Raw genomic sequence first — 24,539 nt, forward strand, 5'->3', positions numbered from 1 at the left:
GTGTTGATCTACAGGTCAGAGTCAGGTAATGGCTAAATGAATGTAATAGGGCTTTTAATCAGCCCTTCCTGACAACAAGATAGACTCAAATCACAAGCAAAACACTTATTATTTGAGCTATTATCACCACAACACATACACACACAAGCACACAGCCTTGCCCTTGGCGATGTTTGATTTTAGAGATTTTTACAGAGAGGGTGGGCTGAACATTTACATCACTGGTCACAGGGGCATTGGGACATTCTTTAAACTCAATGTAACGTAAACCACCAAAGTTGCTTGAATGCATTTGTGAGTGCACATTTCAGTCTCACATTGCTTTGCAAATACACTTAAACTTAAACATAAAACTGGCCAATTGACTAGAATAAGTCTAGTATTACCACACTGCAAAAATACTAAAATATTAAAGGTTTAGTTCACCCAAAAATGAAAATGAGATATTTTACTTTATAAAGTTTTAAATATGGATCTTTTTCTTACACAAACGCATCGATTTGCTTCAGAAGGCCTTTATTCAAATTAATTTATTCATTAGACTAATACATTTAATTCAAAACCCATTAAATTGACAATAAAGTACTTCTATTTAAAATAAAAACTGTTCTTTTGAACTTTTCTATCAAAGAATCCTCAAAAAAAGGTATCATGGCTTCCACAAAGATATTAAGCAGCACAACTGTTTTCAGCATTGATGATAATAATAAGAAATGTTTCTTGAACATCAGATCAGCACATTTCTGAAGAATCATGTGACACTGAAGACATGGAGTAATGATGGTCAAATCCAGCTTTTATCACAGGAATAAAGTACATTGTAAAATACAATAGAAAATGTAATTGTTATAGTATTTCACATCACAATAGTAGTTTTTACTGTATTTTTAATAAAAAAAAATGCAGCATTGGTGAGCATAAGAGAATTCTTAAATATTAATATCATTTATAGTATTTTCCTAGTACATCTACTTTTTCGTTTTGTTCTAGTAAATGTTTTTTTTAAACACAATCTTAACATTGTAATATTGATATGTTTTAACAGTGCATATACAATATAACACATAGAGAATATTAGTGTACTTTGTTTCATTTGCAGAATTGTTCTTATTTTCAAACAGCCTTTTTTTTGCAGTGCTGAAAGCTGAAAGTTCTACTGCAACAAACTTCAGTTACTGAGGCACAGCATGCTCCACATGCAGGGGATGAAAAAAGCTAAAAGTCTTCATCAGTTCTACCCTCTATAACAGGAGAGAAGACATCCAGATATGATGCTCTTCTTTCTTTCTTTTTCTGTCTGTTTCCTTTGCCAAGGATGTGTGCCTAGAATTATCTGCTTCTCTCTTCCTCCTTGAATATAAATGAAGGAGTTTTTTTCCCCCTCCCATACTCGCTTCTTCTGATTTGGCATTTGCCTGCTCACCCCATCTATGAGGTCTCACCTCATAAAATAGACACTGCTTGAAAGAGAGAGACAGAGAGCATCTTAGGAATGTTCTTTTTCTTGCAGGCAGAATACAACATGAAATTCAGTTTGGTCGCACAGTTCGTCTTGCCATACAGTCACACATGTGCAAACGGTCTTTGTCTTGTTCTGTCTTGTTTTCTCTTTACACTGCCGTTCCTACACAGACACTATGAAGAGAAATAAAAATAATAAAATAAAACAAAAAAACAGTGGAGAAGTTTCTGTGCATTCTTTTTAGATATTTTTAGAATGGATATATGGAGATTTGAAATGCCTCACAGTGCAGGAAGATTTGAGAGAACAATTCCAAAAACATCCAGCACACTACAGGTGACATCTAAGTATGTTCAACAATGAGTTATTTTGAGCTGTAAATCAGATAAATCAATTCCAAGATAAAGCAGAAAGTGTCCAAATACAGATACTCCTGTTTATCTCCTCCTTCAGCCCTTGAGGGGTTAATCTCACAAACTTTATCTCAGTGAAGGAGCTGATGTAGATGATTACCTAAAGAGCAGCTGCCCAAAAAGTGAATGAGGTATTCAAACTTTTTATCTTTGACCTCCAATCTTTGATCAAGAACAAGAACAGACACATATTTGCAAAACCATCGAATGTTTATCTGAGGCTTAGATTTAACCCTTATTTTCTAGGCCTTTTATTAGGGCTCAAGTACACTTTAATAAAATCAAACCAGGAATTTCTTCCTCTTAACTTGTACTTTACGTAATATCATTTAGCATTACAATTATTAATGATTAAAGTTATAATGATGAGACACTCCAAATGTTTAGTCAGTTAAAAAATAGACTTGCTAAGTGGCTTTTCTCTTTAATGAGACGCCTGAGCTTGTTTGTCTTTCACAAGTTTTAACCGTTCATATAGAAACTTTCTCAGAGAAAAAAAGTGTTTATTTATAAGACACAGATGGATGTTTAACAAAAACATTTGCAGTATTTCTTTGGTGGAATGTAATTATTAACGAAGCTCAACAAGTATGAAATAATTATGACAAACAGTTGAAATATGGTTAGATGAAATATTAAAGGAATGAAAATTCTGTCTTTGATTATTCAACCTCATGTAGTTCCAAACTGGTAAGACCTTTGTTCATCTTCAGGAAAACAAATGAAGATCTTTTTAATGAAATCTGAGAGATTTCTGTGCCTCCATTGAGAGTGGACGCAACTACCACCTTGACTCTTCAAAAAGTTCATAAAGAGATCATAAAACGAATCCATATGAATTGAGCGATTTACAGTCCTTCCAGAAAAATGCAGCTTTTTTTTGTGATTGTTGCGGGCAAAAATCCTTGATTATGCAACACGTTTTCTTAAAAAATGCGATGGAAAATACGGGATATTTATGCAATTTTTTTTTTCTCAAAAAAAAGAGAAAAAGCACTACATCACAGAAAGTGCACAGAAAGTAAAGAGGAAGAATTGTGCGCACATCCAATGAAACTTTTACAGGTGCCAGATTCAATAAAGAATAAATCAAAGTAAACAAAAATCTGCACACTGTTGTATAAAATTTTGTATCAATATTTAAGTTCTCATCTTGTTTTATTGAAGACCTTAATAAACACATGGGTCAAATTTACAAAACATTGAGTCAAACAAGTTCTGTAGCTTTACAAAAGGAATATGCTACAACTTCTGTTTTACAGAGGTAGCTATACAAAACAGACATTTGAGTGCTTCCAATGCACAAAGTACAATCTCTTAAAGGGTTAGTTCACCCAAAAATGAAAATTCTGTCATTAATGACTTCCCCTCATGTCGTTCGACACCCGTAAGACCTCAGTTCATCTTCGGAACACAAATTAAGATATTTTAGTTGAAAACCGATGGCTCAGAAAGGCTTCCATTGGCACAATGCACTTTACACTCTCAAGACCCATAAAAGCCACTAAAGACGTTGTTACAAAGTCCATCTCACTACTTTGCGCAAATGGGAATTTGCGTGCTTCATCATGGTTTCACCAATAGGGGGAAATGGCGGCTTTTGTGTGAAGTAAACGAAAAAATGTCAACTTTCTGCTAATATATATAACTTTTTTTGCAACAAAAATGCGGGGATTATGAAATCATGCTAGCCCCGCATATTTTGCACGCGGAAATAGGCAAAATGCGGCCCCCGCATAAATATGCGGACTTTGGCTGATTATGCATTAAATCATGCGATTGCATAACCGCGTTTTTCTGGAGGGACTGATTTAGTCCAAATTTTCTGAAGAGACACAATCAATTTATATGATGAACAGATTGAATTTAGGCTTTTATATTTACATATAAACATTCATGAACTGTGGAAAGGAAACGGAAGGTCAAGCATGTTCGCTTGACACGTGAGAACCAATGAGGTTCATTCTCATGTTACGCAGCACGTTTGAGCTTCTGCAAGCCAAGAACCAATGAGGTTTGTTCTCGTGTCTTCCGCAGCTTCCGCAAGAGGTTTGTTCTCGTGCGTCAAGCAGGTTCGGTTGAGCTTCTGTTTATGTTCGCTGATCAATGTTTATGTGAATAAAAGCCTAAATTCATTCTGTTCATCATACAAAGCGATCAAACCGCTCAATTCATATGGATTCGTTTTATGATCTCTTTATCAACTTTTTGAAGCGTCAAAGTGGAAGTTGTGTACATAGTCAATGGAGGCACGGAGATCTCTCAGATTTCATTAAAAATATCTTAATTTGTGTTCTGAAGATAAACGAAAGTCTAACGGGTTTGGAAAGACATGAGGGTGAGTAATTAATGACAGAATTTTCATTTTTGGGTGAAATAACCCTTAAAAATTTTGCCATCATTTACTCACCCTCATGTTGTTCTAACATATATTAGTTTCTCAACAGTTGAAACAGTTGACAGTAGCCATTAACTTCCAAAGTAGAAATAAAAATACTATGGAAGTTAACAACATTCTTTAAAATATCTTCTTTTGTGTTCAGCAAAAGAAAGAAACTCATACATGTTTAGAGCATGAGGGCGAGTAAATGACAATATTTTCAATTTTGGGTGAACTATCCCTTTAAATATATTTTGTATAGTTAGATGACCACCGGAGCACTTCTTTAGCAGGTCGTGCCAAAAACACCTTACATAAAATATATACGATAAATTCAGTAATAAGAGAGTTATGTTATTGTATTTTTTCCATTATAGATTATCTATATCACAAAGTGCACTTATAAGCGATTTGAGACAGCTAGAATATAACTGAAAATGATACTGAAATGATTTATTAGTGTCAACTATAATTTGCATTAATAAACACACACAACACTTATTACTTACTTTACTGTCCTTGAAGAAAAGAAAGTTTCTATTTAACAAAGAAAAAGAAAAATCTTTCCAAATGCCCTGGTGGTAGACATACCCTTGGTTGAGTATCACTGACTTAAGGTTTAGTATTTGAGAAACAGATGTCAGTGCTGCTCACAGGTGGAGAGAGGAAGAGTGAAGAAAGACAGAGTGAAAGAGAGGGGGGAAGTGCTGGACAAATAGACACTAAACAGTGACATTTTGGACATGCAGTTTACTGAGTGATTTATTAGTGTAATAAAGAAATTACCCCAATTATACGCACAAACAATGACAAACACACACACACACACACACACACACACGCAGCACCGAGGGCCTGCCATATTGAAACACTCATGCTGAGAAATGGCTGGGGTAGGGGTAAAGAATCACACCATTACACGCATTCACACACACAATTATCATCTATATGAGCTGGACTAAAATTCCTGAAAACCTTCCAGTGAAAGCTCTAGAATCATAATACACGCTCTTTTGTGATTCAATTTGGATTATTTTATCAGCAACACAACAAAAGTCTCTTCAGGAGTAATCATGATCAAAGATTGTATCAGTGTGTGTGTTCTCTCTATCTATGTGCCCACATGGCCAGACATATTCTGTGCAGCCATTAAAACACCAGAGAAAAGGTCAAGCAAGAGAGAGAGACGGCTGGAACGAATTGAGGAGGATGTAGACAATAAAGAGCATTAAGAGGGAACAAAATAAAGATGGACAGCATGAGAAAATGCAGAGTTGGAGGATAAAAGGAGGGGAGAGACAGAGAGATTAAAGTATGGAGTGATGAGGTTCATCATGTTGATCCATTGAACCTGATTGATCTTTTTGTCCAGACACTCAGCTTGAATAATGGAGTCTAATGTGTGTGTGTGTGTGTGTGTGTGTAGCACTAATAAGTGGATTTAAATTGGATAAGCTTACCCGTGAGTGCCCTATCCTCAGGGGTAGTGATGTGAAAATACTACATTATGCTTGTGTTTTATATTGTGCAACACAAATTATTCAGTCTCAGATGCAGTTTGTAGAGGAGAGCAGTTATTTTCACAAAATGTAACATTGGTAATAGCTTACAGCAGTTATCTCCCCATCAAAAGTAGCACTAATAATAAAATTAATAAAACATTAAAAGATATATACTGACATTAAATATTGTTTTAGTTTTTGTTACAATTAAACGGACTAGTGTTATAACTGTAACATGCCAGCCATTGTGTACTTCAACATTAGTTTAATTACATCTGATTCAAATAACACATACATTTAGTTGAGATGGATAATGATTGCTAATATAGAAGATGTTTTTTCTGAATAAATTAGCAAAAAACAATCATGCTCTAAACAAACCTATTCCTCAGGTAATATACTGTCTGGATGTGCTTTACACAGAACTATTAGATTATGAATGAGAGAAAATCAGAGGAAAATCATTAATGATAATGTTAAATATAATGCTTTGTTGCTACTTTGAGTGGATACTTGAAGATAAGTTAATTACATTTCATTCTGTAACCATTATCTGTTTAGTTAGCTGGTCTGGTCAGGGTTTTCAGGTTAGGGGTCAGGGCCAGGGATTACAAGCTAATCTCCTAAAGAAAAAAAAAGAAGAAAAAAATCCTCACAGACCCGTTTTACAAATACTCTGTCTTGATGTCGTTGACAGTTGACGGTTATTGATTTTTAGATTGTTAGCGGTGAGATTGCTGCTGCAGTGGCATTCTCATTGTCGTTTGAGGTCAAGTTTTGTGTTTTCTCAGCTACCTGTGCTTGTAATTTCAATTAAACCAATTTGTACTCTTTATCATGCATTGCTTTGGTAAGGACGCGGTATTAGTTAAAGTCACCATGAAATGAAAATGGACAATTATGTATATATATTTTTTATGGTATATTGCAGTGCTTATTATAAATTATTTATCCATTCACACTTACATGAGATCACAGCAATAGCAAATCACAACGATCCAACCATCCAATAAATTCCCACTTCTTGTTTGAGAAGCAGTTTCACTCATATATGTCACAATAGAGATGAAAAGACTATTCAATCTAGTTAAAAGTATCAAGTATCATTCTTTTTACTAGTATAATGAATTTCACTATAATAGGGTATAACTTTCACTATATAGGGGATTACTCCACCTAAAATGCCTTTTCATACAAAGGTCAAAATATCTAATATGTATTTATTCATTTCATTATTAATATATTATGAAATTACAACAAAATGGCTTTCTGATGTGGTGGATAAAAGTTTCCATGTAACTGCTTCACTGCTTATTTTTAAAAGAAATGATAAAACAATATGCCAAGCTATATGTCAAAGTATTTTTATCTCCCTCGCTGTAAAGATTTTTAGCGAGATTTTAGGAGACTTTTTTATTTTTCACAATTTTAGGACAGCTACCCCACCTAATTTTTTAAAACTTTAAGCCCATAAACAAAACAAAAAAATCTAAATTATATTAAAATCGCTAAATGTAGGCTATTAATTCATAAAATCAAATACATATATTTAAAGGTACACTCCACTTTTTTTGAAAATAGGCTCATTTCCCCTAGAGTTAAACAGCTGAGTTTTACCGTTTTCGAATCCATTCAGCCGATCTCTGGGTCTGGCGGTAGCACTTTTAGCATAGCATAGCATAGATCATTGAATCTGATTAGACCGTTAGCATCTCGCTCAAAAATAACTTTGCTGCCGTACCATGGGTGCAGCAGGCACAATGATATTACGCAGGGCCTGAAAATAGGCTAACTTCCGTCAGCATAACCAACGTGACAACCTGCTTGCAAAGAGAGCGTGCTGGGGACTATTTTCAGGTGCTGCGTAATATCATTGCGCCTGCTGCACCCATGGTACGGCAGCAAAGTTCCTTGATTATCACGCAGGAATGAGAGTATAGTTCCTAGCCATATCGGCCTAGAAAAGCGCAACTTTTCATTCCCCGTGGGTCTTAGTACACAACGTAACAACAGTCAAGTTTTAAATAAGAAAAATATCAAAACTCTTTGGTAATTTTTGAGCGAGACGCTAACGGTCTAATCAGATTCAATGATCTATGCTAAAAGTGCTACCGCCAGACCCTGAAATTGGCTGAATGAATTTGAAAACGGTAAAACTCAACTGTTTAACTCTAGGGGAGTGGGAAAATGAGCCTATTTTCAAAAAAAGTGGAGTGTTCCTTTAAGTCATTGTATGCATTGCATTTTTAGAATTTTTAGAACTTAGATGCTTAATTGACCCGGCTAGTACCCCACATTGCTGCCTAATTTAGCTGTTTCTTCACATTTCCAAAATAATTGACTGTTCTGCCAGTTTTCTTTTATCAGCGGTATTATCACTGTGATAATCTATTCAAGATGTTAATAATGTCATATAATACTGGATGTCTGTTTTAAAATGAAAACCTCACTGATTAAATTCACCTGGCACAAGCTTTTACTACAACAGCAAACTTTAACTGATTGAAGTGTGCATTTTTCCCCACTGCAAGCCAAAAATATTTTTGATGAGTCACATTTGACCTATTTAGCTTTAGCCCAGGGCTGTTGCTACCGTTCAGCACTGCTCTAACATGCACCCTCTGACATCCTTTAGCGTGTCCTTACGCCGTCTGAGGAATGTGACTTTCTCTCTTTCCTTCTCATTTCCTTTAGTTAGGCAGAGAAAACAAAGTGGTTGAAATTCAGTATTCCTGACAGAGAAGAACACAAAACTACAGCGTAGCTTTGCTACTTTCACCCTGCACATAGATGAGAGGGGAAAGAGTGGGAGGTCAAATTATTTGATCTAACAGTTCTAAGAGAGTAAGTGAGAGCGAATGGGAGAGACAGCTTCTAAATGAGCTTTGTTCTTCCCATATGGCTTTAATTGTGTAGCTGGGAAACAGTAGTTTAGATGATCACATTGTTTGCACATAGTAAATTAATGCTCTGACTCCTCTCCAAAAATAACATTATCTGGCACTGGTCGGCAGCGGAGCCTTCAGGCCCAAAATACAATAATACACACAGGAAACCTTCTTCACGCTTCAGTGCAAACACACACGATGGCAGACTGACTGCCTGTCAGAGTTGAATTAAAACTGAGGAATGTCTATCAGATATGGATGAGACTGAATGTTTTCTGGTAGAATTATTTGCCAGCAATGGTGTAAAAATGAAGTTTGTTTGTGAGAATCTCAAGGTCTCTCTCTCCCTCCGTATACGTTACAGTTGATTTGCTGGCATCAGAACGCAGATCGGATTCAGATTAAGTAAACACGAGTGGAAGTCAATGACAGCTTGTAGAGGGCTGTGTGTGTTTAAGACATATGAAGTAACACTTTTTACCCAATCTGTTCTCTTAACCCAGCCAGCTCCGTTCAGAAACATGCTTATTTTCCATTCTTTATACTTAAGTATTTTATATATATATATGAAGATATATTTTTAAAAAAACTTTTGAAATTAAGTTTTATGATCTTTTTGTTAGCTTCAACTATCAACTTTTGGCAGCTATGCACATGAATCTTTTTTCAAGGAATCAGCTGAGTGAATTGATTCAGTGACTCACTCATAAAGGCAAAGTCCTTTTATTTCATTCAATCAGTGAGTTTTAAAATTAATTTAAGATAAATTAATTAAATGACCGACTTATAAAGACAGTCATCTATTTCATTAAATGATTCAGTGTTTTTGTCACTTGTCACCACATACCGGTGTAACAATGTAACCTGCAGAAAGAGACTAAAAAATCCCCACCGCTAATACACAAATAGTGTGTCGGGAACAAAGTCAAGTGGAGTGATACAAACAGTGAAGAGTCCCAGTGCTTAACTTTTGGAGCAACGTTTGGACACTCAAACTCAATGACGGGAGCTTACTGTTGTATAATAGTTGACATGCCAATACATGAAAGAAAATCAAGTGGTGCTTACTGCAGAGTCAAATGATCCACCTCTCTAGACGTTTAACGGGGTGGAGGGATAGAGTTGTGGGTAGGGTTAGAGTGTGATTAGGTATTCTAGCTCCATCCATTATGTCCAAATTACATTCGCTCCTCCTCTCTGGACGTCAGCTAGACGTAAGCTCCGCCCATTTGCTCTGCAGTGAGCAGCCTCTCAAGAAAACTGCACTCCTCAAACAACTTCATGTGGTTTTTAATCCAGAGCAAAATAAATCTGAAGCTTATGTTCACTGTGAATATTCATCACATGAAGTACAAACTCTTCATCAAGGTTGCTCTTGTAAAGAAATGCTTTTTGAAGGGCCTCCCACATATGAACTCTTCATTATGGGCCCTCTCATATATGAACCCTTCATCCTCTCATACATGAACTCTTCATCATATCAACAGATGTTAATGAGATCTACATAACTTGACACAGTCTGGGTACAAAGTTCTCTAATTGGATTATTTCTCTCTCTCTCTCTCTCTCTCTCTCTCTCTCTCTCTCTCTCTCTCTCTCTTTTGTTTGTTTATTTATTGCCTTTATTATATAGTATACAGTGGAGAGTAGACAGGAATTTGCTAATATGAATTTACGTAGCAAACATATGAAGAATTGTAACTGAAATGTACTTAAAAGGAATAAGTGTAATTTATAACTTTAAATTGAGGATTAAGACAAAATTTGAATGATGATGACACACACAAACACACACAAATATGGACAAAATCATTTTTCCAGAAGCACAACCTGTCGAATTTCTCTGAAATGTAATCAAGTTAACTAAACGTCCTGTATTTCCAATTCCACTTCCTGTGGTTTGTGTCATGGGCTGTTCCTAATGGCACACTATCTTACTTACTTACTAACTTGGCTTACTGTTTATTGCCCAGTATACAGACAATGGAATGCCTACTATTTATTTAAGAATAGTGTGTGAAATAATATACAATATGCAACAAATAATTTTTTAGAGTAGTATGCTACAGAGTTGTTTCCTTACAATTAAATGTGCTTTTTTTAATGTGCAAACTTGAGTGAAAATGTCTTGATCTAACCCATAAAAATTCAGTTTGTTGGTGTAAAGTCAAGTTGATTAAATGAAAAAAAAAAATCACTTAAAATGAGTTGATTAGCTTTTATTTTGCTCAACAAATATACACTGACATTTTTTTAAATAAAAGTGTGCTTAATGTGGTAACGTAAATTAACTGGTTTGATTCAAGTCAAAAATGTTTGAATCAAATTGACTATTTTAGGTTAGATAATTTTAAGGGTTCAGTTAACAATACAGCTCCTTACAAGAACACCTACCACTTTTTAATGTGTATATACACTCACCTAAAGGATTATTAGGAACACCTGTTCAATTTCTCATTAATGCAATTATCTAATCAACCAATCACATGGCTGCACAGTTGCTTCAATGCATTTAGGGGTGTGGTCCTGGTCAAGACAATCTCCTGAACTCCAAACTGAATATCTGAATGGGAAAGAAAGGTGATTTAAGTAATTTTGAGCGTGGCATGGTTGTTGGTGCCAGACGGGCCGGTCTGAGTATTTCATAATCTGCTCAGTTACTGGGATTTTCACGCACAACCATTTCTAGGGTTTACAAAGAATGGTGTGAAAAGGGAAAAACATCCAGTATGCGGCAGTCCTGTGGGTGAAAATGCCTTGTTGATGCTAAAGGTCAGAGGAGAATGGGCCGACTGATTCAAGCTGATAGAAGAGCAACTTTGACTGAAATAACCACTCATTACAACCAAGGTATGCAGCAAAGCATTTGTGAAGCCACAACACGCACAACCTTGAGGCGGATGGGCTACAACAGCAGAAGACCCCACCGGGTACCACTCATCTCCACTACAAATAGGAAAAAGAGGCTACAATTTGCACAAGCTCACCAAAATTGGACAGTAGAAGACAGTTGAGTCTCGATTTCTGTTGAGACATTCAGATGGTAGAGTCAGAATTTGGCGTAAACAGAATGAGAACATGGATCCATCATGCCTTGTTACCACTGTGCAGGCTGCTGGTGGTGGTGTAATGGTGTGGGGGATGTTTTCTTGGCACACTTTAGGCCCCTTAGTGCCAATTGGGCATCGTTTAAATGCCACGGCCTACCTGAACATTGTTTCTGACCATGTCCATCCCTTTATGACCACCATGTACTAGGGCTGCAATGACGCGTCGACGTCGTCGATGACGTCGACTACGAAAATACGAAAACGTGCGTGAAATGCGTCGACGCGTCAGCGGCACATTATTTACGTTCTAGAATGGAACAGAAGATCTAGAATAATGGCAGCTTCTGCTCCCGGGCATAGTGAAAATGATCATTTATCATATAAAGCCAGACCGCGACATTCAAAAGTGTGGGAGTACTTTAAACAGAAGCCGAATAAAACTGTGCTTTGTTCGCTCTGTAACGCCGGTTTCACACTGCGCGCGGTGGCAGAGCAGGAGCTGTGCGCGTGGAGAGCGGGAGCTTTCACACTGCCAGTCAGTGTTGCCAAGTCCGCTTTTTTTCCCACGGAATTGGGCTACTTCTACACTGTTGCCGCGGGCTGTGTCTCATGTCCACGGGTTGAAGCAAAAAAACACACGTATTTAACCCCCCGAACGCGATGTTTCCCAGAGAACCTCCCCGAAACGCGATTGGGCTTGTTTTGGGCTAGTTTTGAGTAACGAATGGGTGGGTTTTGTTGTGTAAACCTGGCAACCCTGCTGCCAGTGTTCTCTCGCGCAGCTGAACGCGCCACGCGTGTATTGCAACAGACGGTCACATTTTCCGGGGTTCTTCTCCGACCCCTGTACGTCTCGTGCTTTTATTTATTATGGGCTGCATATATCTCCTGTTAATGCGACCCGGTTCCCCTCTGTCCCAAACACATATGCATAATAACATGCTGTATATAGGTAGTTTGCATGATTAAAGTAACATTAAAGTTAAGATATGCCTCTAGCTTTAATCATTTAAATATGTCTTTGAAGTTTGGGCAAAAACTTCTGGCAGCTTTAGTCGTTGTTTATTTATTTTATTTTTATTTATTTGATTGTTTAGTTAACAGGGACAATGCACATTAATAAAACATTTCTGTAAATGCACCAGAATTAGCCTAAAGGCTATTTTTCATCTGTAGTCCCTGGACAGAATATTACAAGTCACCCTAAAAAATACAAATACAGGTAAAATACATAACACACTACATAAAAACCATCTCAATATAAAATAAGAAGTAAGAAACAATAAATGTACAGCAAGCAGATATAAATTCAATGTTGACAGACCTGATTATTAATAAACCATTTCTTCACATGAACTCTAAATAATTGATATGTATCTAATTCTCTTATAGTTGCTGGAATAGCGTTCCATTGCTGTGCAGCTTTAACAGAGAAAGCAGACTGACTAAAATTACTCCGCCGGAGTGGTATAATGCAATCTCCTCTTAACGCACCTCTTGTGGAGCGATAAGCAGTTGTTCTGATGGTAACTAATTGGCTGAGAGGGGGAGAAGTTAAACCATAGATAATTTTATACATCAAGCACACATTGGCATATTTAATCATATTTTCCCAACTCAGCAAATTATATTTTTTCAATATTGTACAATGATGAAAATATACAGACTTCCTATCAAGAACTTTGAGTGTACGTTTATATAAAGCCTCTAATGGTTTTAGAGTCACTGAACTTGCCTGAGACCAGGTTGTTAAACAATAAATAATATGAGTAATAACCATAGAATGCATAAACATCTTAGCAGCCTCTAGTGACATACAATCTCTAGTGAGCTTAAAATTATAAAAATTGCATTTAACCTGCTTGCAGACCTTTTTTACCTGAGCTTTAAATGTAAGTTTAGAATCAATCAATACGCCAAGGTATTTATATTGAGAAACTACCTGCAGCCTCACCCCAGACACAAAAACATCTGGCTCATTTCCAATACTGTTTGACTTAGAAAAAAACATGCATACTGTTTTAGACACATTCAGTTGTAAACAATTTTCCTTTAACCATGCTGATACATTTGCCATAGAATTTGTAAGTTCATTAGAAACTTGTGACAAAGTATTACCATGTAAATAAATAACAGTATCATCTGCGAACATTTGTATATTAGTACCAGAACATATAGAAAATAGATCATTTATATATAAAGCAAAAATCAGAGGACCCAGAATGGATCCCTGAGGGACGCCAGTAGACACAACTAAATCAGTTGATTGATAATTTTGTACTCGCACACACTGAGAACGATCTGACAGGTAAGATTCTATCCAACTGAGTGTATGCAAGGAAAAATTAAAACTTGATAACTTTGATATGAGAATTCTATGATTAACTGTATCAAATGCTTTCTTCAGATCAAGGAACACAGCTCCTACTACACCACCTTTATCTAAAAGAGTTTTAATATTGTCTATAAAATAACAATTTGCTGTCTCAGTTGAGTACTTTTTTCTAAAGCCAAACTGCATTGGATTCAAAGTAAAAGTACTATCATTCAAATAACGAGTAATCTGCTCTGCAACCAATTTCTCCATAACCTTAGAAACAGTGGGTAGAATACTGATTGGTCTATAATTAACAATAGAGAATGGATCACCGCTTTTAAAAATTGGGACAACAATGGCTGGCTTCCAAACACTTGGAAATTTACCCTGAGTAATTGAAAGGTTAATAATTCTAGTAATAGGTTTAATTAATGTCATACTAGACTCTTTAAGCATGACTACATCGATACCATATTTATCTTTTGCTCTGGAAGGTTTAAGAGATCTAATCAATTTCATAACATCTAATTCAGTAACAGGCCTTATACTAAAAGCAGGCTCCATTGTATTAACTGGACACACATTTATGTATTCAGGCGAAAAACTACGGACAATAGTTGCTACAGAATCAATAAAGTGATGATTTAATTCTTCTGCTACTTCAACTGGATTGTTAATTATCTTTTCTTGTATTTTAAGTTCAAGAATTTTCCTATCTACATTATGTTGTCCTGTTAATATTTTTAACTGATTCCAGATCATTCTTGGATTGCCACTTGCTTTTTCTATTATAGTCAGGAAGAAGTCAGCTTTGGCTTTTCTTAATTTCTTTACCACACAATTCCTTAACATATTAAATCGGTATCTATCATGGCTCAATTTGCTTCTAAGCGAAACTTTTAGGGCTTGATCCCGTTCTTTCATCAAATTCAAAATATCGACATTTATCCATTGGACCTTATTTTTTATCTTTCTATGATTAAGTTTGCAGGTATAATCTATAATAATATTTTCTAGTCTTCTTGTAAAAATCTGACTATCTTCCTCCTGGTCAACACCCAATAAAAGATCATCCCATTCTATTTGTTGAATAGCACCTTTAAAATCCTCCTGTTTATTTTTTGGAATCCCAAAAGAATCACTCTTAGCAAAGGAGCTAAACCTCTTTTTTGTTAGTTTTCTAGCCACCAAAATTAAATTATGATCAGAAAGGCCAGTTAACATATTAAAGGATTTAAAAATACGTTCAGGTCTATTACTAAATATTAGATCAATTTGACTTTCACTAGAATAAGTGATCCGAGTAGGCCCACTCATTAACTGTTTAAGATCAAAGCTATCAGTTATCTGTTTGAGGTTTTTCCTAGTAGATTTATCTTCCCAATTAATGTTGAAATCACCCATGATTATTACCTCTTTGTTAAAATTACATTCTTTCAATAAATTTTCAAAATTCTTATAAAAACTACAATTTGAAGAGGGTGGGCGATAGATTGCAATAAGAGTGAACGACATTTGTGGTGCTAAAATAATATTTAAGCCAATACATTCTAAATCCTGACAATCTAACCACTGAATTTCATTACACTGAATATTTTCCTTTATATATATCATTACTCCACCTCCTTTGGTACCTATTCTATCTCTTCTAAAGACATTAAAACCTGGCACGTGAACTACTGCAGGAGAGACATTTTCATGGAGCCAAGTCTCTGATAAACAAAGATAGTCTAAGTTCGAATTCAATAGGAGATGATGGACTTGATCACTCTTTGATTTGATGCTTCTTATGTTCAAATGACCCCCTAAAAGTCCCTTTATTTTAGCTTTAGGGTCCCAAACTATTTTAGAGTGATTGACAGTCCGAAATATCTTCCATTTTCTATTTTTTAAGATCGCCGGATTTACCACCTTCTTCTTACTATTTGGACGTTTCATCTCCGCGCAGTCCACGACTTCTGTGCCATCTTCCGAATTTGGAGCATACGATACCCCCCGAGCCGCCAAATGCCGTAGTTCATCCAACCCGGCGTGATTATTGTTAGGCCGCACGGCCTGTGGGACAGCCACATCATGCGTTGCATCCACTGTGATACAATCCTCTCGCTCCGTTTCCACGCGGAGAGGAGGACCAGGACACGGAGGAACACCGCCAGAAAACAACACGGCCCGATCATCAACAGGCCGTCCAGCCTCCACGGCCCCCACATCATTGCCGAAGCCCTGAACAAACACGACATCCACAGCAGCGCCCGCCTGTGGGACATTAATATACGTTGCATCCGCGGTGGAGTAATTTTCCTGCTCCATTTTAATGTGAAAAGGACCAGGGCACTGATGAACATCTCCAGATAAAAGCAAACAGATTATAATAATCAGCGCGTCACAATGTCGAAGTCGAGCCAGTGGCTTTGCGTGTTTCTTCGCCCGGTAGTATAAGGAGGGAAAAATAAAAGTCATAGCTAAAATGTGCGTCCCATATCCAAAGTTTACTGCGACTTGATTCGTTTGTTGGCTTAATATCTTAATATTGTTCACAGATAAATTCCAATAAAAATTTGGGATGTTTAAGTTTACATAACTCAAAGGTGTATTGGTACTAACTGGTCTAAGAAAGTTTATGCACATGTATCTTCAAAATAGACGACTAGTTATACATTAAAACTATGCTGAAAGCTCCTGTATGTGAACCTTTTGCAGATAAATACAAGTGCATTTTTGTTTACTATTGACACAAATCAATAAGTAAATCATACTCAACTACTATAGTAAACAACTTTTCCTAATTAGGCCTACTCTGTATACATTTTATGATGAATAGTATCATTATATATTATGTTTAAAAAGCTTCTTGTGTTCATATATTTCATTATAAAATGGCATACTATGTACACTACCCTTCCTGAAATACAATTAATATTATCATTCATTGATTTCATGTTAAAATAATATACAAATTCACTACCCTCTTTGAAATACAATAATCAGTAAAAAAGAATAATAAGACTAATCTGGAAAATAATCGTTAGATTAGTCGACTAATCGAAAAAATAATCGTTAGATTAGTCGACAGAAAAAATAATCGTTAGTTGCAGCTCTACCATGTACCCATCCTCTGATGGCTACTTCCAGCAGGATAATGCACCATGTCACAAAGCTCGAATCATTTAAAATTGTTTCTTGAACATGACAATGATTTCAGTCACCAGATCTCAACCCAATAGAGCATCTTTGGGATGTGGAGGAACAGGAGCTTCGTGCCCTGGATGTGCATCCCACAAATCTCCATCAACTGCAAGATGCTATCCTATCAATATGGGCCAACATTTCTAAAGAATGCTTTCAGCACCTTGTTGAATCAATGCCACGTAGAATTAAGGCAGTTCTGAAGGCGAAAGGGGGTCAAACACAGTATTAGTATGGTGTTACTAATAATCCTTTAGGTGAGTGTATATATAATACTCAAATTTTAGGTAAAAAATAACTAATTAGCTGGGTTTTCCAAAACATCATACATAATTCTCTGAAGATTTATGGTAGATTGTGCCAGTACATATTAAATAAATAGGCTATATTTTTGTCAGCATAAAACAGTTATTGATATGCTAATATATGGTTTTATATGGACTCAAAAGCGGCCAGCATCGAAATTATAATTTTAAGTTTCCGATAAAGCAGATACTATTGAAGCCACGTTTTCCCAAAACAGATTGGTCATCATTACAAAGACCTGAAATCATTGTGGGAAAACTTATGGCCATGAGCACATCACACTGAAAATGAACTACTACGGATACACTTCGTGCATAGATCATAAACCATTACTATTGTTTATTTTGGGACATTTTTGTCTCTGGTTAACTCGGGATGAGAATGCAAAAATGAGAACGATTTCTTTATATTGAACATAATGTTCTAAATAGCTTAAGTGGTCTAAGGCTGTAGTTAATTTATAAAGGGTCAAATTGATCATACTATTAAACGATGCTTTATAGCCAAATTGATTAACTTAAGGTGAATTTAGATGCTGGCAAATCTAGTAGGTCATCCGGGTATTCCATGCACACAGAAAATGTGCATACTACGCACAGTATACATACTAGATAGTAAGATATAGTAAGAGTAGTATGATAGTATGCCATTTCGAACACAGCCACGGACTGCCTGTTTTTTTGTTTGTTTTTCATGGACTTTTAGTTTGTTTCTCTCAGTTACCTGGGGCACGTTCAAGCTCAAACCGGTGCGCAACGTTTTGCTACGTTTTTTTCGGGTTAAACGACATGTTTTCTGGAAACGGTGCAACAAGGTTTGAGATACGTTTTCTCTCGTTTGGTGGGTGTGTCAAATATGTCAGCCCAATCAGCAGCAACATGTATATAAACCATGTGGTATTAAAGAGACAGTTCGCACAATGGGTTCAAGTTGTTTACAAATCTGTCCGCTACAGCTCAGTATACGCAACAATTGAAGATATTAGAAGACATGATTGTCCTAAGAGTTTATAGTAAAAATATAGCATATCAACATGATTGTTGTAAGTCGCTTTGGATAAAAGCGTCTGCTAAATGCATAAATGTAAATGTAAATGATGTAGTTGTTTATATTTTTAGCTTCATTGCAAGGCAAGTTTATTTATATACCAAATTTACATAAAAATTAGAAGGAAAAGAAAATGAGAAAGAAAAAAACTTTTTGCAACGTTTTTGTCGGGGAGGAACGCAGCCCTGTTTTCCTTTGTTCCATTTTCTCACTCTTCATTTGTTACCATGGTTTTTGATTACTTACTTGTCACCTGTTCATTCACTCTGTCTATTTAAGTTCCTCATTTCATTCATTTGTATGGTATTGTTTGTGTGTTGTGTTCTACACTCTGTTTCGTTTATGTTTCTTGCTATCGGATTACATGAGTTTACTTTGTTTAATAAAAGGACTTATAATTTATCTTCACCTCTGCTCATCATCATCTGGACTAAAATGTGATAGTTTGAGGCCAATTTAATTTAAGGTCACTCAATTTGCCCAACCCTGGCTGTTCGAGGAGACTGGAAAGACAGAAAATGGATCACGAAAGTAAAAATGGTCAAACAAGATGTTAGTTTGTCTTTCTCGGTTTCTCTCACACTATTATCATTTTCTTTCTCGTTCTCATTAAATACACATAGAGTCGGCTTTGATTCATCAGTTTGATTCATCTTTGTCTTTCTACTGATCAAAACCACCTGTGGGGAAAAATACTGAACTGGAATGTTTACAAAAAACAATCTGTGTGTGTGTGTGTGTGTGTGTGTGTGTGTGTGTGTGTGTGTGTGTGTGTGTGTGTGTGTGTGTGTGTGTGTGTGTGTGTGTGTGTGTGTGTGTTTTGGCCTGGCTGAATAGTTGATTACTGATGGAGTCACTCAAGGCCTATCCAATTCAATTTCTCCATCTCCTCTTGGCCTGATGTTAAACTAAGATATGGTTTGTGTGTGTGTGTGTGTGTGTGTGTGTGTGTGTGTGTGTGTGTGTGTGTGTGTGTGTGTGTGTGTTTGTGTATGTATCTGGTTTTCTTTTTTATCCATCTTCCCTTCTTTTGCCCTTTTCCTGTCATATTTTCACTCTCCCTCTCATCTACCTTTTCCTTTTTCAATTGTCTATGCATGCAAGTGTGTGTGTGTGTGTGTGTGTGTGTGTGTGTGTGTGTGTGTGTGTGTGTGTGTGTGTGTGTGTGAGTGTGTGTGTGAGTGTGTGTGTGTGTGTGTGTGTGTGTGTGTTATTTTCTGTCCTCTGTCACTTTCCATCTCTCTTACCTCCCTCTCAATCTTTCTCTTGCCTGTGCGTTGATGACAGCTACAGCACCATACGGCCTTTCTTCACATCTTCCATGTTTTTTAATAAAGAGGCTTATGCTTCTGTTTACAATCAGATTGTGTCCCACACCTGCGCGCTCGCACACACATGACGAGGCCCAGCCACTTGGGAAGGTGTAAAGCTGATAGGTTTAAGGGAGGAGAGATAGAGATCTCTGACTAATCTGAACCCTGTTGGCAGGAGGTTTAACCTGTAGATGAGAATCTCTCTCCACTCACTTCTCTGAGGCCTGCCATTTAGATCTGTTTCCCCAGCTGTGTGTTCATAAATGATTCAATTAAGCTCAGCTCTGATCTGATCCAAGATTAATCTGAATGCTCCGAGATAAAACATGCTGAAGCTCAATGAGGGGGAAAAAAAACATACCGTATGTCCCCTGATTCATTGCCGCATGTACAGATAGATGGAAGCGAGATTGGATATTTGCATTAAAATGTATATGTTTAATTAACTGTCTGTACACACAGCAGGGTTGGACAACATCCAGAACGGAATAATTGGCTCCCTTTCAATTAATGTCTTGGAATTTGCCAGGAATTCACCTCAAGCCAGTATGTTGAATTGGAACTATAATCGTAATGACAGGATGCAAAACTTACTGCATTGCAATTTTAAATAGGCACACAACAGAGGACTTTCATTAATCTGACTCAAGTTCTCATTGATTAATTTTGACCCATTATGCCTACTTATTCCCTGATATGCAGCAATCCACAATAAACAAGAACTACTGGAAACCACAAAAATAATTTATAAAAAATCTAATCATTTTTGAAAATAGTCAGAAATAAAATGGGTTACCACCACGAAGACTAAAACTTAAATTAAAAACAATAATACAAAAAACAACAAAATGAAAGAAATTCAATTTTTACATATGCATCTTACTTTTTCAACTGATTTAATTTTACATTTAATAAAAACATTTTAATTTTGTGTACTAATAATAAACATGCAGTGCATATAGTTCATTAATTCTGTGGCAATTTACGATATAATGCCAGATCCCGAATTTACGTTTATTCATTTAGCAAATGAGGAATACACCAAGCGATTCACCTTATAGGAGGCAGTAACACTGGAAGTGCTTGCAATACAAAGATTCAAACATTGGTGGGAACAGTACAAGCTAGAACAGGGAGTCAAGGTTGGGTGCTTTTCAGAACTGTAGTGAGAATTAATTGAATTTTGGATTTAATTAATGACACCTGTCACAAAAAGGGCAAAATAAATACAAAAATGTATACACAGTTACACACACACACACACTCACAATTTTCAATGAACAACACAAATGGTGAAGCCATGGGAGTAGAATGCACGTGTCATTTAATAAAAAGTTTCGGGTAAATGTATTCACGTAGAGGTTTTCATGGGCCAATGTGAACAAATCTAGATTTAAACTCAATAGTCTATGCATGACCTGATGTTTTATTCATGTCCAAAATGAGGCAATGTAAGCATTATGGAGCACTAACACTCAATGTAATGTAATTTCATTAACACTCAAAGCCGGAGGGCGTTCTCTTTAGCCGAAATTCCCAAACAGATACTTAAAAGTAAAAACATATGACGTTACAGGAAATCCCTTATATCGACAAAGGCGTCCAGCTATCGCTGAAATATTTTGACTGATGAAACGTGTAGACAATAAACTCACAATCATGAAAATATATGGTTTTTGTGTGTTTTTCAAGCCAACTCTGGGTATTTTCATAACAATAAAGTATATGAATAATGCAGTGCTAATTGACATAGCCTTTTTTACAGTCTAGAAACTATAAAATATATTTTCTGCCTTACATCTTTTACATTGTATAATGTATAATTATAAAATCCATGATGACTTAATGCATAAGTGTTTTAGTACATAAATCGATCATAAAATTGTCATTAGGAAAATATAGGAAAAATATTTTATAATACAATTTATAGGTTACATTGTTCAGCAGTGTATTTGAAGAAAATAGCATAAAACCTGTTAATTAGACAAGGGACAGAAATGTCTGTCTCCCCATGATTGAAATGATGGCTATGCCACTGGTGAAGCCACATAAATGATTATATTTATATTCCATCTAGATTCTGGAGTATTCCAGTGAAGTATTCCTCCACCAAGGACAGTAATGTCAAATTCATTTATTATTAAAATACCCCATATGTTATATATGTTTGATAACATGTTTATGGTTAATACTACTGGAAAATTTTTAGTAGTAAACACTGCACTTCCTGTATTTGAATATATTTGACATTTTAAAGTGCCCCTATTATGGATTTTTGAAAATTACCTTTCATGTAGCGTGTAACATAGTTCTAAGTGAATTAACATCCTGCAAAGTTTTAAATCTGAAAGTGCGCCGTATAAAGTTATTGTCTCTCAAAAGTACGAGTCGACTCTTGAGTCAATTAAACCAATGGTTTTTTAAACGAATCGCAAACCGTTTCGTTGTGATGACAAGACGAAACATTAGCATATTGCCTGTCCACTTATTGCGTGTGCATTGTGTTTCATATTGTGTTTCATATCGCTTCATGACGAATCGCTTCCTGTATTCCTCAGTTGTAAGTCGCTTTGGATAAAAGTGTCCGCTAAATGAATAAATGTAAATTGTGTAGGTATCTGATAACTCACGTTATTACTGTCTTAGTGAACTACTGTAAATCAGCTGTGGGCTACAGTGTTACCTAAATCATTCTTTAGTAGTCATTCTTACTACTTTGGGTAAAGATAAAGGATGGAGCAAGATTTGTTTTACAAACTTTAATGTTACATCATGCGCTGTTATCGATACAGTTCCCGCATGTGCACCCCAATAAATTAGAAACACACACGCACACACACACACACACACACACACACGTTTTGATAGACACACTTGCTGATGCTGACAGTGAGGAATTACATTTGAAACATCACATAAATGTACCTCAAATTGAGTAGCATCACTGAGAAATGTCCTGCTCAAGGTTCGGGTTGAATAACTAGTTCTTCCCATGTTTTCATCATCGATTCGGTCTGGGATTTATGTAAAATCAACATCATCATTAATGTTTTTACAGTGTGTACAATCACTGAGCTTTGGGAACAGGAAGCCTACTGAACGGAGCTGAAGTTCAGTTATCTGTAAAATTCTGTTTATAGTAATAGCCATCTGTATATTATATTATATTCATAGTACATATCCACCTGTAAATTCTGTTTATAGTATTAACCATCTGTATATTATTCACTGTACATATTCACCTGTAAATTCTGTTTATAGTAATAACCATCTCTCTATTTATAGACATATTTATATATACTCAGTACATATCCATGTCCTGCACTTATGCAAACGTTGTATATCCTGCACTTGCTGCTATTGCACTTCTGGTTAGACCTAAACTGCATTTCGTTGCCTTGTACTTGTACTTGTGTAATGACAATAAAGTTGAATCTAATCTTATGGTATAATGGGCCATCTGACCAATCAGAGCAGAGTAAGCTCATGGAAAGGAGATTTAGAGAGACTGTTTCGAAAATCATTGAACATTGTGGTGATGTACAATGTATATTATGAGAAAATTAAACAGTTTTTTGAACTTTGATGCATGTAAACCTGATGTTGCGACCTCCAAAACTAAATGAGGAAACTTTAAAATAGCATAATAGGGGCAAATTTAAATGACAAGTTTGCTACCGATTCAAATGTAATTACTAGAATTTAAAATACATTCTCAATTCAATCCTGAAAGCCTGACATGCCGAGGAAGAAATCTATGCATTCATTAGTAGTTCATGAAAAATGCAGCTCATTTTTAATATGATAATTTCTTCCTCTCCCCAGGGTTCTGGGTTCAGTAATGTTTAAAAGGCTTTAGTGTTTAGCGTAGCTGCAGAAAAAAACCATCTGCCTTCAGGCGTATAAGTTAACAAAGCAAGCAGCCCCCATTCTCTCACTCTCTGATGTCTAAATGGGCATAAAGAGATATTACACAGCACATTATCATCACTGTTATGAATCAACATGGATGAACTAAATTTTGATTTTGACAACGGTGGTAGCCCTGAAGAGTTACAATGCATAACCATGGCACAGAAGGAGACAGATTGAAGGATGGTAGGACAGATGGATGGACGGACGGACGGATGGGTGTACTGCACAAAACACTTGGCCCGATTCAGTTCATAAAGGAAGAATCACCTCAGCGCACTGTATTCGTACTCGCATTCATTTCATTTCGTTCTCGCATTCATCTCGCATTTCTGCCAATGCAATTCAGCTCAGAGAAACTGGAATCTGGACAGAACCATTCCGGCTCTAAGCCGCCGGCCACTGGCGCCCCTCCACATTTATAATGTGGACTAGCGGATCAAAGCGCTGAGTGTGTGTGTAGTAGTGTATGTGTCTTAGTCAGAGGCCCCTAAGGGTCCTCACTGAGCCTGAGGTGGCCAGTGCATGCCTGAGAAATGGGGGTGAGATTTCACGGAGCATGAGTGGCTTTAGACTGTTTGCTTTGCCACAGAGTTATTGCGAACATATGTGATACACACACACACACAAACACACGCACACAATCGTACAAGATGCTGAAGGCATTTTAAAAGCTCTGTGGTGGGACATTGATATAATCGCTCTCTGTCCGGTCTCCTGCAGACATAGATGAAGCATCCAAATGACATGAAATGAGAAGAAT

The sequence above is a fragment of the Gobio gobio genome (genome assembly GCF_949357685.1).
Source record: "Gobio gobio genome assembly, chromosome: 4".
In the NCBI taxonomy this organism is placed as follows: domain Eukaryota; kingdom Metazoa; phylum Chordata; class Actinopteri; order Cypriniformes; family Gobionidae; genus Gobio; species Gobio gobio.